Source organism: Ascaphus truei, chromosome 6, assembly GCF_040206685.1.
Source record: "Ascaphus truei isolate aAscTru1 chromosome 6, aAscTru1.hap1, whole genome shotgun sequence".
Lineage (NCBI taxonomy): Eukaryota > Metazoa > Chordata > Amphibia > Anura > Ascaphidae > Ascaphus > Ascaphus truei.
In genome coordinates this window covers 127,315,813-127,327,636 of record NC_134488.1, presented here as the reverse complement: position 1 = coordinate 127,327,636, position 11,824 = coordinate 127,315,813, and the positions used below count along the sequence as shown (strand labels likewise).

Below are 11,824 nucleotides of genomic sequence, written 5' to 3'. Positions count from 1 at the left end.
AAAAGGTGTGATTGCCCATATACAGATGCAAGAAAATGTTTGTGACCCCAAATGATAATTGTGGAAACGCCATGGTTTTTCCATACACAGCGTATATGTAAATCCCCAGTTGGGGCAGGCGATCGAATTAGTTGCAGAGAAACCATGTATATGTGGATACTGGTGAAAACAAATATTTATCTATATGGCGCTTAAATATAATCAGTGATATTTTAAATAAATATACAATATACAAAATAGTGCAATTAAATATAATAGTGTAAAGTGACAAATACACCCAAAATGAAATATGCAGCTCAAATCCTAATGTTAGGTTGTCCTCACAATCCAAATGAAAGTTGTAGAAATCCAGGTGTTTTGGGGAGCGCAGATATATAAAAAGATATCTTTATATACACCACACAAGAGAGAGACTTACACATTTTGTGTGTTCTTTGTCTTTTTATATACCTTCACTCCCCAAAACACCTGGATTTCTACATATGTGGATACTGCCATCTACAGGATGTTGGGTGTTAGCACTAATATTAGGATACAAACTTGCAAGTGTTGATGTACCCACGGATATACATATGGCTAATGTATCAACATAATTATATCAGGTACAGTCACATGCATGTCAAACTCCAGTACTCGAGGGCTGCAACAGGCCAGATTTTCAGGATATCCCTACTTCAGCACAGCTGGCTCAATTAGTGGCTCAGTATACGTCGTGATGTCTACCTGACGTACGTTTTGTCTGATTGGTCACACTCTTCGGGGTGGAGGAGTAAAAACAGGACGTTAAATATCCTACAGTCAGGAGAGGCGTGACCACATTGATTGGAGTATCAATGACAGGTAACCTAACTACCTGTTAATGAGTTAATGAGTTTCTGATAGTAACGAGACCAAATTGATTGAAAAGCAACAAATAGATTACTCTATCAATATCAATGTATATGTTATAGCTGTACATAGAGGTAGATTATCTGGTCCCTGATTAGGGAGGAATATAGTATTGTATTTTATGTCTTTATTTATATAGCGCCATTAATGTACATAGCGCTTCACAGTAGTAATACACGTGGTAATCAAATAAATAACAGATAATATAAATAGCAGATCATGGGAATAAGTGCTTCAGACATAAAAGTAACATTAAAGAAAAGGAGTCCCTGCTCTGATGAGCTTACAGTCTAATTGATAGGTAGGGAGAACGTACAGAGACAGTAGGAGGGAGTTCTGGTAAGTGCGTCTGCAGGGGGCCAAGCTTTATATCATGTGTCCAGAATTATCCACAGTGCTATTCATATGCTTCTTTAAGCAAGTGTGTCCTAAGGTGGGTCTTAAAGGTGGATAGAGTGGGTGCTAGTCGGGTATTGAGGGGAAGGGCATTCCAGAGGTGCGGGGCAGTCATTGAAAAAGGTTTAAGGTGGGAGAGGACTTTAGATACAAAGGGGGTAGAAAGAAGACATCCTTGAGAAGAATGCAAGAGTCGGGATGGTGTATAACGAGAAATTAGGGCTGAGATGTAAGGCGGGCCAGAAGAGTGTAAAGCTTTAAAAGTGAGGAGGAGAATCGAGTGTGATATGCGGGATTTGATCGGAAGCCAGGAGTGGGATTTCAGGAGGTGAGACGCAGAGACAGATTTAGGAAAGAGCAGAGCGATTTTGGCAGCAGCATTTAGGATAGATTGTAGGGGAGACAGGTGAGAGGCAGGAAGGCCGGACAGCAGGAGGTTACAGTAATAAAGACGGGAGAGAATGAGGGCCTGAGTCAGAGTTTTAGCAATCGAGCAACAGAGGAACGGGCGTATCTTAGTGATATTGTGGAGGAAAAAGCGACAGGTTTTAGAAACGTTCTGAATGTGAGAGGAGTATGTGAGAGAGGAGTCCAGTGTGACCCCTAAGCAGCGTGCTTGGGCTACTGGGTGAATGCTCGTACTTCCAACAGTAATGTGGAAGGAGGTAGTAGGGACAGATTTGGGAGGAGTTCTGTTTTTGCCATGTTGATTTTAAGGCGACGGAGGGCCATCCAGGACGATATAGCAGAGAGACATTCAGAAACTTTGGTTTGTACAGCAGGTGTAAGGTCGGGTGTTGAAAAGTAAATTTGTGTGCCGTCAGCGTAGAGGTGATATTTAAACCCAAGAGATGTTATTAGGTCACCTAGAGAGAGTGTGTACAAAGAAAAGAGAAGAGGTCCCAGGACAGAGCCCTGGGGTACCCCCACAGACAGATCAATAGAGGAGGAGGTGGTGTTAGCAGAAGAGACACTGAAAGTACGATGGCGGAGGTAAGAGGAGATCCAGGATAGAGCTTTGTTCCGAATACCAAGAGTATGGAGAATGTGAAGGAGAAGAGGGTTGTCCATGGTGTCAAATGCTGCAGAGAGGTCGAGTAATATGAGCAGAGTGTAATGACCTCTGTCTTTGGCAGCATGGAGGTCATCAGTTATTTTAGTGAGGGCTGTTTCCGTGGAGTGAGCAGTGCGGAAGCCAGATTGTAGAGGGTCTAGTAGAGAATAGGTATTGAGAAATGAAGCAAGCAAGAGAATACAAGACATTCAAGGAGTTTAGAGGCAAAAGGCAGGAGGGAGACAGGTCGATAGTTAGACGGACAGGTAGGGTCAAGTTGCTGTTTTTGAGTAATGGTATAACTGTTGCATGTTTGAAGGAGGAGGGAAAGGTACCAGAGTAGAGGGCTGAGTTAAAAATGTGTGTGTGCGTAGGGATTATAGTAGGACCAAGAGGTTTTAAGAGATGGGAGGGAATGGGGTCAAGAGGGCAAGTGGTAGAGGAAGAAGAGGAGATCAACAGTGATACATCCTCCTCTGAGACTGTGGAAAAAGAGTCGAGGAAGGCAGGAGGAGAGTTAGGAAGAGGTGTAGGATGAGAGGAAGAAACAGACGTATGGACTCCACCTTTTCCTTAAAATAGTCAGAAAAGTCCTGAGCGGAGATGGAGGAAGATGAAGCAGCTGCGGGTGGTTTTAGTAGAGCGTCAAAGACAGAGAAGAGTCGGCGTGGGTTAGACTTGTGCATGTTGATTGTGAAGAAAAGTAGGCTTGTTTAGCTTGCGAGAAGGCACAGTTGAGACAGGATAGCGTAAACTTGTAGTGAAGTACAGTATACTATGATGTATTTAATACCCTGAGTGGCATGGCAGTATAGCCTTTATATTAAAAGGTCAAAAAGAAGCCCGTTGATCAATATTGAAGTTAAATGATGATATATATATATATATATATAAGTACACACACACACACACACACGTGTGTGTTTATGTATATATTAAAGTGGGTGTCACTTAGAGAAACATCAATTTTAATTAATTACATTGCCACCAAACCAGAAAATCGCCATATATTAGGATGTATACAGCCTACATAATGTATATAGCTTTCATTTTTCCTACAACCTCCAAGTATATGGATGTGATGAGAGGTATGTCCTAAAGCAAATAAGGGGTGTCGGAATTAATGAAACGCCACTCGAACCGCACCTAAAGACAATGCGGTCCTCTCCGATTTTTACTGCTATATTCCTGGATCCCAGCAAAAATAAGGGGTGTAGGAATGAATGAAACGCCACTCGAACCGCCTCTAAAGACAATACGGTCCTCTCTTGGATTTAACTACTGTATCCCTGGATCCCAGAAGTGTACTAGTTCAATGAACGTTTATAAATGATAAAATATAACTATATATGGAAATCTTCTTTATTGCTAAACACAAATAAACTAATTGAAGTGTAAGACGTGAAAGTGGTGTGTATAGTGAATTAATTCCTAAACTTGTGATTATAAATAGTGACCTGTGATTAATAAAAAAAAGTGTATATATTATATAATGTAAATATGTGTTAATAAATTAAATTCAATGATTCATAAATTACAGTATGTCTTAATTCATCGAAGGGAACTATAGTAAATAAAATAAATTGTGCAACCATTTGTTGTAAGTGAATATCAGATGTGTGTACTTCCCATGTGTATGAATGTACAGTAATGAGGATCCTAATAGCTGTCTCTATAAGAAGGGTGCATAAATAAATCCCTCATTGAGACCTGGTGGACTGAGAGTTTATAACTTCTGAATCCACTTGCATTCCTGCCATAGGAGATGTTTGTCCCAATTTTCCTTTCGTTGTCCTAGAGGGACATATTCAATGCCCATGAATTGTAGGACACTGCTCACACCTTTATGTACCTCAGTGATGTGTTGGGCCACTGGGGTATCCAGAGAGTTCCTGATGGAACCTATATGTTCAGGGATTCTCACCTTAATTTGCCAATGGGTTTTCCCCACGTATTGCTTACCTTATATACAGGATATAAGGTAAATGAACGCTTTTGTCTGGCAATTTATGAAGTCTTTAATCACAAAAGCTTCATTGTGTGAGGAGTTGGTAAAGTTTTTGGGGAACTTGATAAAAGAACACGTTTTACCGCGACCACAGGGAAAACAACCGAGTGGTTTGGTTCCTAGCCAAGTTTTCACTGGAGTCTCCTGATAATGGCTGTGAACCAAACTATCCGACAGATTCTTAGACCTTCTACTGACCATTGTTGGAGTCTGCTTCAGTACTTGTTTAAGATCATTATCTTCTAGGAGGAGGTACCAATATTTATTGAAGATGTTCTGTACCGACCCTCACTGATTATTATAGGTCCCAATAAATCTGACTAAATCGTTTCCTGTGTCGTTTTTCTTAAAATTAGAGATATGAAGTTTTTCTCTGGGTGTAGTAAGTGCCCTGTGGTAAGCTTTGTGTATAGTCTTCTTACTGTAACCCCATGCTTCTAACCTATTTTCATATCGGTTGCCATCTGAATAAATTCTTGTAGGGTGGAACAATTTGGCCTCAGGCGAAGAAATTGTCCTGTAGGAATGTTTTTCTTCATATAAGATCATTGCACCCCTGAGGAAGTTCACACCTGTATTAGTGAAACGTGTAGGGTGGTCTCTTATCTGCATCTGCCATCTGCTCCAGTCCCCTTCACTTCGGAAGAAGCTACCAAGCTATCCCTGCTGTCGGACGCATCATCAGCTGGGAACCCACAAGCGCGATGGACTCCATGGAGAAAAGCAGGTTGATTTTTGAGTGACTGATCGGGATGCCACTACTGCAGGACCCAGAGTGGTCAAAATGCTGTTTTGAAATTGGGAGCATGAGTTGTTTGAGCGCACCGCTCATTTGCATTTTACTTATTAATATTGGTCTATACTATGTCCTTTTTTTCTCTTTTATACAATTGGGAGTTCCTACCACACTTCACCACACTGAGTTCCTGATCAGATATATAGGAACACGCTTTATTTAACTCACCACCACGTGAGTGGGCATTTAAACGTTTTTTCCATTTATACTTTTTGCTACTATCACGTCTGCACCATGTGCATATTTTCTAGTTTTACATGCAATACGGAGATTCTTTGCGCTGTGAAGTCCTATGCTATCGATCACGTGTGATGTTGAGAAACATCTCCGGAATAGCTGCAACTCTCTTACTGTATATGGTGATTTATTCACTCTTTTCACTTTTTTGCAAATTGTTTTTTTATTGCCCTAGTCTTTCCTTGACCACGTTATAGATAAGTTATTTTACTGCTATATTCTAGTGTGTTCTCCTTGGGTGATACTGGGTTTGTGCTATGTTCTCTCGTTGCACACCTTCTTATTTGTTGTCTTGTATTTCCCTGGCACTATTTGTCCCCTATTTATTTTTTACTTTTGCTCTTTGCGTGTAGCACTAACCTTGGTTTGTCCTGTTGTTTTTATTAGTTCTGCCCCCTGTCCTTGTTTGTTCCCGTAGATACCATAGCCCTTTGCATGAAGCTCTGCACACTTTGCAGTCTCCATTTTGTTTTCCCAGTTTTGTTGTCCTTTAGTGTATCAATAAAACCCTGTCAGTTTAACGTATCGCGGTCTCCTGTCTTTCATGGGTTTCCACGCTACCTCCAAGGATTCCGTATATCCTGATACATATGTTCCGGTTTTGAAATTGCAACTCCAAGAGGTTTGAAGCGTCAATTTGAAAACCGGTACAAATTAGACATTTTACTCACCCTTTCAGAACACCGGGACAAGCACTCAAAGGTATGGTCACCTTATTGCTATGCAGGAAGGCAATTTGCAAGACATAGGCCTATTCTGTCTATTCTGAAGCCAGGGTCACGTGTGATGTGTGAATAGCCCCAGATAGCATTAACTCAGCTCCCTTTCCAAATCACTCCAAGTCCTATAATATTTCCTTCATTTTATTGGAAAAGCAGCAGTGGATGGTGTGAACTAGTGATTTGTAGTTAGAAGCAGGTAGAAAGAGATGGCCTTGCCATAGGAGATTAACAGAGATGGGTGCTGTACTCACTGTCTCCAGGGTGGAAAAGGAAGTGAGGAGCAATGTGGGTAAAAGGAATAGTCTTGGGACGGACTATCTGTGTACAAAACAGGGGGTAGGGCAGACTAGCCCATTCTGGTGAGGATCTCAGAGGCTGCAGTAGCAGCTCACTAGTTACATGCCCAGAGGCCAGAAATGCAACATTGTTACATATCACACAGGCACAGTATGTGCACAGTATGTGTGTGCAAACTCCATGCAGCTGAAAACAAGAAGACAGGCAGAAGCTGCAAAGGAAAGAGGGGGTGAAACAGGGATGTGATTCTTGTTCCATGACACTGTCTATATATCATTATATATGTATGTAATGGGATGGAGAAGCCTAATGCATGGGGAGTTTTTTGTTTAGCGGTAGACAAATGTATCATTATAAAGAATGCATTAACAAAGTTATTAAACAGCAATATGACCATATGAAATTCAGTGGTTTTTACAATGCCAGCCCTCCAGATTATCTACAAGTTGTTGGGTGCATATGATCCATCTCTTTTTTAAACCATGTGCTTCAAAACGCTGGGAAAGCCCTACCTAATATGCCTACAATTTGGTTGTGAAATAGCAAAGTAATTTTGTTTAAAAAAAAGTAGTGAATAGAAGAACAGGAACAGCCTGAAGGCTGCAAAAGGTAATAACATAAGGGGAAAAGGGATTCTGAGGAAAAGAGATGAACAGCACACAACAGGGTAAATAATAGAAAAGTGCTTAAACCATATAAACATAATGTTACAGTTCGCAAAGATTCCTGAGGAAGGTTACTTTGGTGACTAAACCTTGGAGCATGGTCTTGTGTATTAACAGCTTTCCCGGGGCCCAGGAGTAGTGTCGGCAGCCTTGCAAACCCCCCTCCCCCCTCTGTCTCTCACATCCTCACCTCTCTCTCCCTCCCCACCTCTCTCTCCCCAACATCCCCCACCTCTCTCTCACCCTACACACTCCACTAGTCTCTCCCACCCCCCCACCTCTCCCACCCCCCCACTCAATAACCCCCCTCCACCAATACACACTAAGCCCCCTCAATGCACATAACCACCCCATGTCCCCAATCAGCATAATAACCCTCCACTACACATACTGTAATTCACCTTCCCCAATAACTAACACACACGCCACTTATTGTAGAAACCTGTTGCTTGACACAAATGCCTAAACGTGTCTGTTCTCAAGTGCCTCATTGTATTACTACAGCCATTACCAGCCTCGTAAAATAAATGGATGCTTGTTGTTTTGCCAATAAATTCTTCTTTATGTAATAGGGTATGTATTGTCTACCTTTCTTTCCCCACCCTGTTATGCAAGTCCTGCTAGCTGCAGGCTGTAAGGGGTTAATCCTATGGGGTTGAGCCCCCACCCATGTTCCTCTATGATGGACAAGAGTAAGGTGGTGACTCATGGCCTGTGTAAGCCTATCAGGAATAAGTATAGACCATGAGCCCGCCCCTCCTTCCTGATTAGGGGAATGCCAAATTTAGTGTTGAGTCCTGCATCTGCTCTTGAAGAGAGAGGAGTGCTGTTCCTGCTCTCAGCAGTGGAGGAAGCAGAGAGCCGTAAGTCTCTCCTATGGCAGGATGAGCGTGCTCACCACGTGCCTCTGAGCTGGGGAACAACAGATTCAGCCTAAGGCCCTATACTATCAGGGTAACGCACCATCCATTGGAATGGAACCTCTGAGACCATACACTGCTATGAGGAAGAACTGCAGTGAGTGTCGGCCAATAAAGATCCTGTTCTCATATATACTACTGTCTAAGTGTCAGTCCTCGGGCAGGAGGGAGAAGTATGCAGTAGTGGGGGCTGATTTCTGGACACCCTGGAACCCACTGTGGCTGGAGGCGCTAGCACCAAAAGAGAATGAACCAGAGAAAGAACCTAAGCCTGTCCTGATCTCCATGCTACCGCAGATCAGCTCAGCTCTCCTGATCCAAACAGGTATCGCACCACACACACAGGTAGCATAGGCTGTGCACTCTCCCATTGGGGGGGGGGGGGAGAACAGTGATACATTTATAAACTCAATTACTAATGGGGAGGCTTACTATTAATAACTGTAAAAGCTACTATGTGTATTAAAATTAAAATCTATCACCTTTGTAACTTAGTGGTCTGTTTTTACCTTTCTACCTATAGTTATTCGAAAGCTTTACTTTAGGGGGAGCAGAAATGCAGTGATGGGGGTTAGGAGGAAGTGGTGTTAGGGGTGTTCTCAGAGAGGCGACACACACACACACAACTGCATCGGCTTAGTCTGGAGCTGCTCTGCTCAGACGTGGGGGTCGGGGAAACAGCCAGGGGCGGGGAGGGATTGGCTGTGTGCAGTGACAGACCCGAGCCCTCAGCAAGCAGAGAATAAACATGCCGCAGAGGAAAAGGAGGCACCGGTACTGCCACAAAAAAAGCCCTGTGTATTAGTATCATTAAACCGTTTCATTTCTTATTTATTCTCTTATCAAAGGGCTATTTGTGGTCCTAGAAACCTTTTTTTCTCAGTTGAGCAATTGGATATATTATTGTTGTTAACCATGTTTTGGTTATTCTATGGTTTCTGCTGTAGTGTATCTCTTAAGCAACTCATTGGCAAAGAATAGACACAGACTTACCTGAGGCTGCAAGTGCTAACAGGACACCGCACGTCACAAAGAATGTGCTCATGGCAGAATTACGCCTGGAAGTCCAGTGTAAAGTTAAAGCAGATTTAGTGTTGAATAGAGATGGGCACATTGTGTTTGCCGGTTTAAATCCAACGCAAATTGGTGGATCAGTCTCTAAAAACACTGCCTTTAAAAAAAAAAATTTATCACTGACAATCCACATAGCGGATTAATAATCCGTGGGCGGCTGGTTAAAAATCCGCACTCGGATTAAATCCGAGGCGAGATAGAGAGAGCACGGAGTTTTACCTATTTGAATATTAATCCACGGTGCGGATTTCGGATTCAATATGGAATCTGAGTCCGGATTCTTAAAAATCCTCCCGGATTGTATCCAATGGCGGATTCTGATTAATCCGCTTGGATTTTTTAGTACCCAATCGGCAGCCGGATTTGGTCTAAAATAAATCTGGGAAAATCCGGTAAAGGGATTTGGACCGGTTCACCCCTCTCTATCCCTGGCACTTATAATAACTCTCTACATGATTTTTGAAATGTCATTGACATGGGGAAGGAAACCAGCCAGAGAGAGCCAGGGAAAGTAAGCCTAGCTGTGTCAAAATGTACGATTAAGTAATGCGGAAAGAACAGGACCATTTAAAAAATAAATAAGTAAATGATGTGTAAAAGGGATAGCGAAGATCAGAGGATTTCCCAGTTGATTATGTTAAATCAGTAAAACGCTATATTTTATACCACGTTCTTTTTTATTAGAAACATCACAAGTTCGGTTCTGACCCCTAAACAGCAGCTTTTAACAAGAAACCACTTTATGTGTTCAATGTTATCGACATTTTGAATACGGGAAAAGCTCTATCCGTGAGGGAAACACAATAAAGTTAAAAACAAACACCCCCCCCCCCTGCTTCAGTTAATATGTTAATAACATTTAAATAAAAACAGAGCTTTATTACAATAATGGCCCACCGCTAAGGTAACGAAGGGGATAACTGCTCTCGCAACCCTCCCGGTAGGCCTAACCACTAACCCAGGGGCAACTACAACCTTTACCCTCCACCTCTACCACCAAAAAAACGGGCACTGGTATTTAACCCCTTCATTACCTTAGCGGTTAGCTGCTAAGGTAATGAAGCTGGCTGTAAATGTATTTCTATTACATAGGATTGAAGTAGGGGGTCTCAGGAGCTGCATGAATACGGGGCAGCACCGGAGACCCCCGGCTTCAATTCGGTGCAGTGAGAATACATATTCTCCATCAGATGCACATCACGGATCCCATTCAGGTGCGGAGATCAGAATCTGCGAGTTGCAGCCGGCGGTGTGAATCTCAGAGGTACCTGAATAAGTCGAATTCTCACAAATTGCGAGTTGGAGCATTTTTTGAGCCAACGATCGGTTTGACATTGCAAGAGTGCTACCGATCGGGAAGAAGCACTTTTCTAGCGAGTTTAGCATGATATCGGAGCTCTGTAAATGACTACACATGCAAACTCGCTACAAACGTGCTCAAAACTGTCTAAGTCACTTATCAAAGTTAACTGAATAGGCCCCATGTACTTCACCTTTAACTCCCTCTAAACTACAGGGCACTCTTCCTGGCTGCGGTCGCAGATGTCCTGGACTGGGTAGGAACCTCTTCCTCAGGTCAGTGCTGGAGGAGGTGTCAGGATCATGCTTCACGTGGGAGGTGGACGGGGCTTCCTTCTCCTCACGCTGTTGACGTAGGATGCAACATTCTGGCTGCAGTTTTAAAATAAAACCAAAAATGTAATTAATTATACATTATGCATCTTTTATCACAGTCAAGTGGTCATGTTCCGACTGCATGTCCGTGCCAGTCCTTGCCGGGTTTTCTCGACCGCCGCCCTTTCCGTAAAGTAATGCCTTTGATCTGCTCTGCGTTTCCAGGCGTTGCTGCCAGCTGTGGAACAAGAAATAGCGCAAACCCTATATATGAATAAATACAAAAAATACAAATAAATATCACCAATGGAGATGCTGCTGGTATAAGGATTGAACGACCCTTCAGAGAACGAAACAAACGCACTCGAAGCGCAAAACTTCCACTGGGTTGTATAGGTGATCACACACGGAATCTGGATGCAGGAACTCTCAGGATTATGTGAAGAGAAACAGAGAAAAATATAGTGCAACACAATTTAATAAACATAAAATAGAGCAGACAAGCTCAGGCCACTCACATATTATAGATGTAAATAGGCGAATTGACCACTCTAGGTCCTGCAGTGCTGTAAGGCTGTATAGCTGGAAAGTATGGTGTCTCTGTGTGTAGACCAACACTTCCGGGTTCGGGTGGCGGGTGACGTCATCAACCTCGACGGCCAAACCTGCACCGATAGCACCGGTTTTGGTGTAGACAGCGGGTATACATAGGTCACACGATCCAAGGGTCCAGATCAGCACACTGCAGATAAACTTGTAGTCCACGGATGGCTCTTGAAAATAGCCCTACGCGTTTCGTTCGGATGAAACCGAACTTCCTCAGGGGTGTATGAATCTACTGAGTAAAGTCCCGGTTCAAATAGTCCCTTAAAGCGTCGACGTCACGGCGCAGAGGGGGGACGGCACAGCGATGATAGGCTCATACCATTGACACGAAAAAAATTAATTAGCATAAGTAAACAACACGGACGGATAACGACATACACAAGAATAACCATTAACTAAACATACAGAATCCGAATAAATGGAGAATGATGGGAGGAGGCATGAGGAAGATCTGAATGGAAACAAACAAACATTAGTGCACACACAGATAATAACTAAAACCTATTGATCCTCAGATAATAAAAGGACAAAGTTAATAGAAATATAA

General features: G+C 42.7%; 1 long non-coding RNA gene across 1 annotated transcript; it reads left to right on the top strand.

Moving 5' to 3' along the window:
- The first annotated feature begins 7,872 nt into the window (after positions 1-7,872).
- Positions 7,873-10,763, top strand: LOC142497876 (uncharacterized). The gene is made up of 2 exons (XR_012802342.1): positions 7,873-8,308; positions 10,574-10,763. It is a non-coding gene; the product is annotated as an uncharacterized LOC142497876 (long non-coding RNA).
- The last annotated feature ends 1,061 nt before the right edge of the window (positions 10,764-11,824 follow it).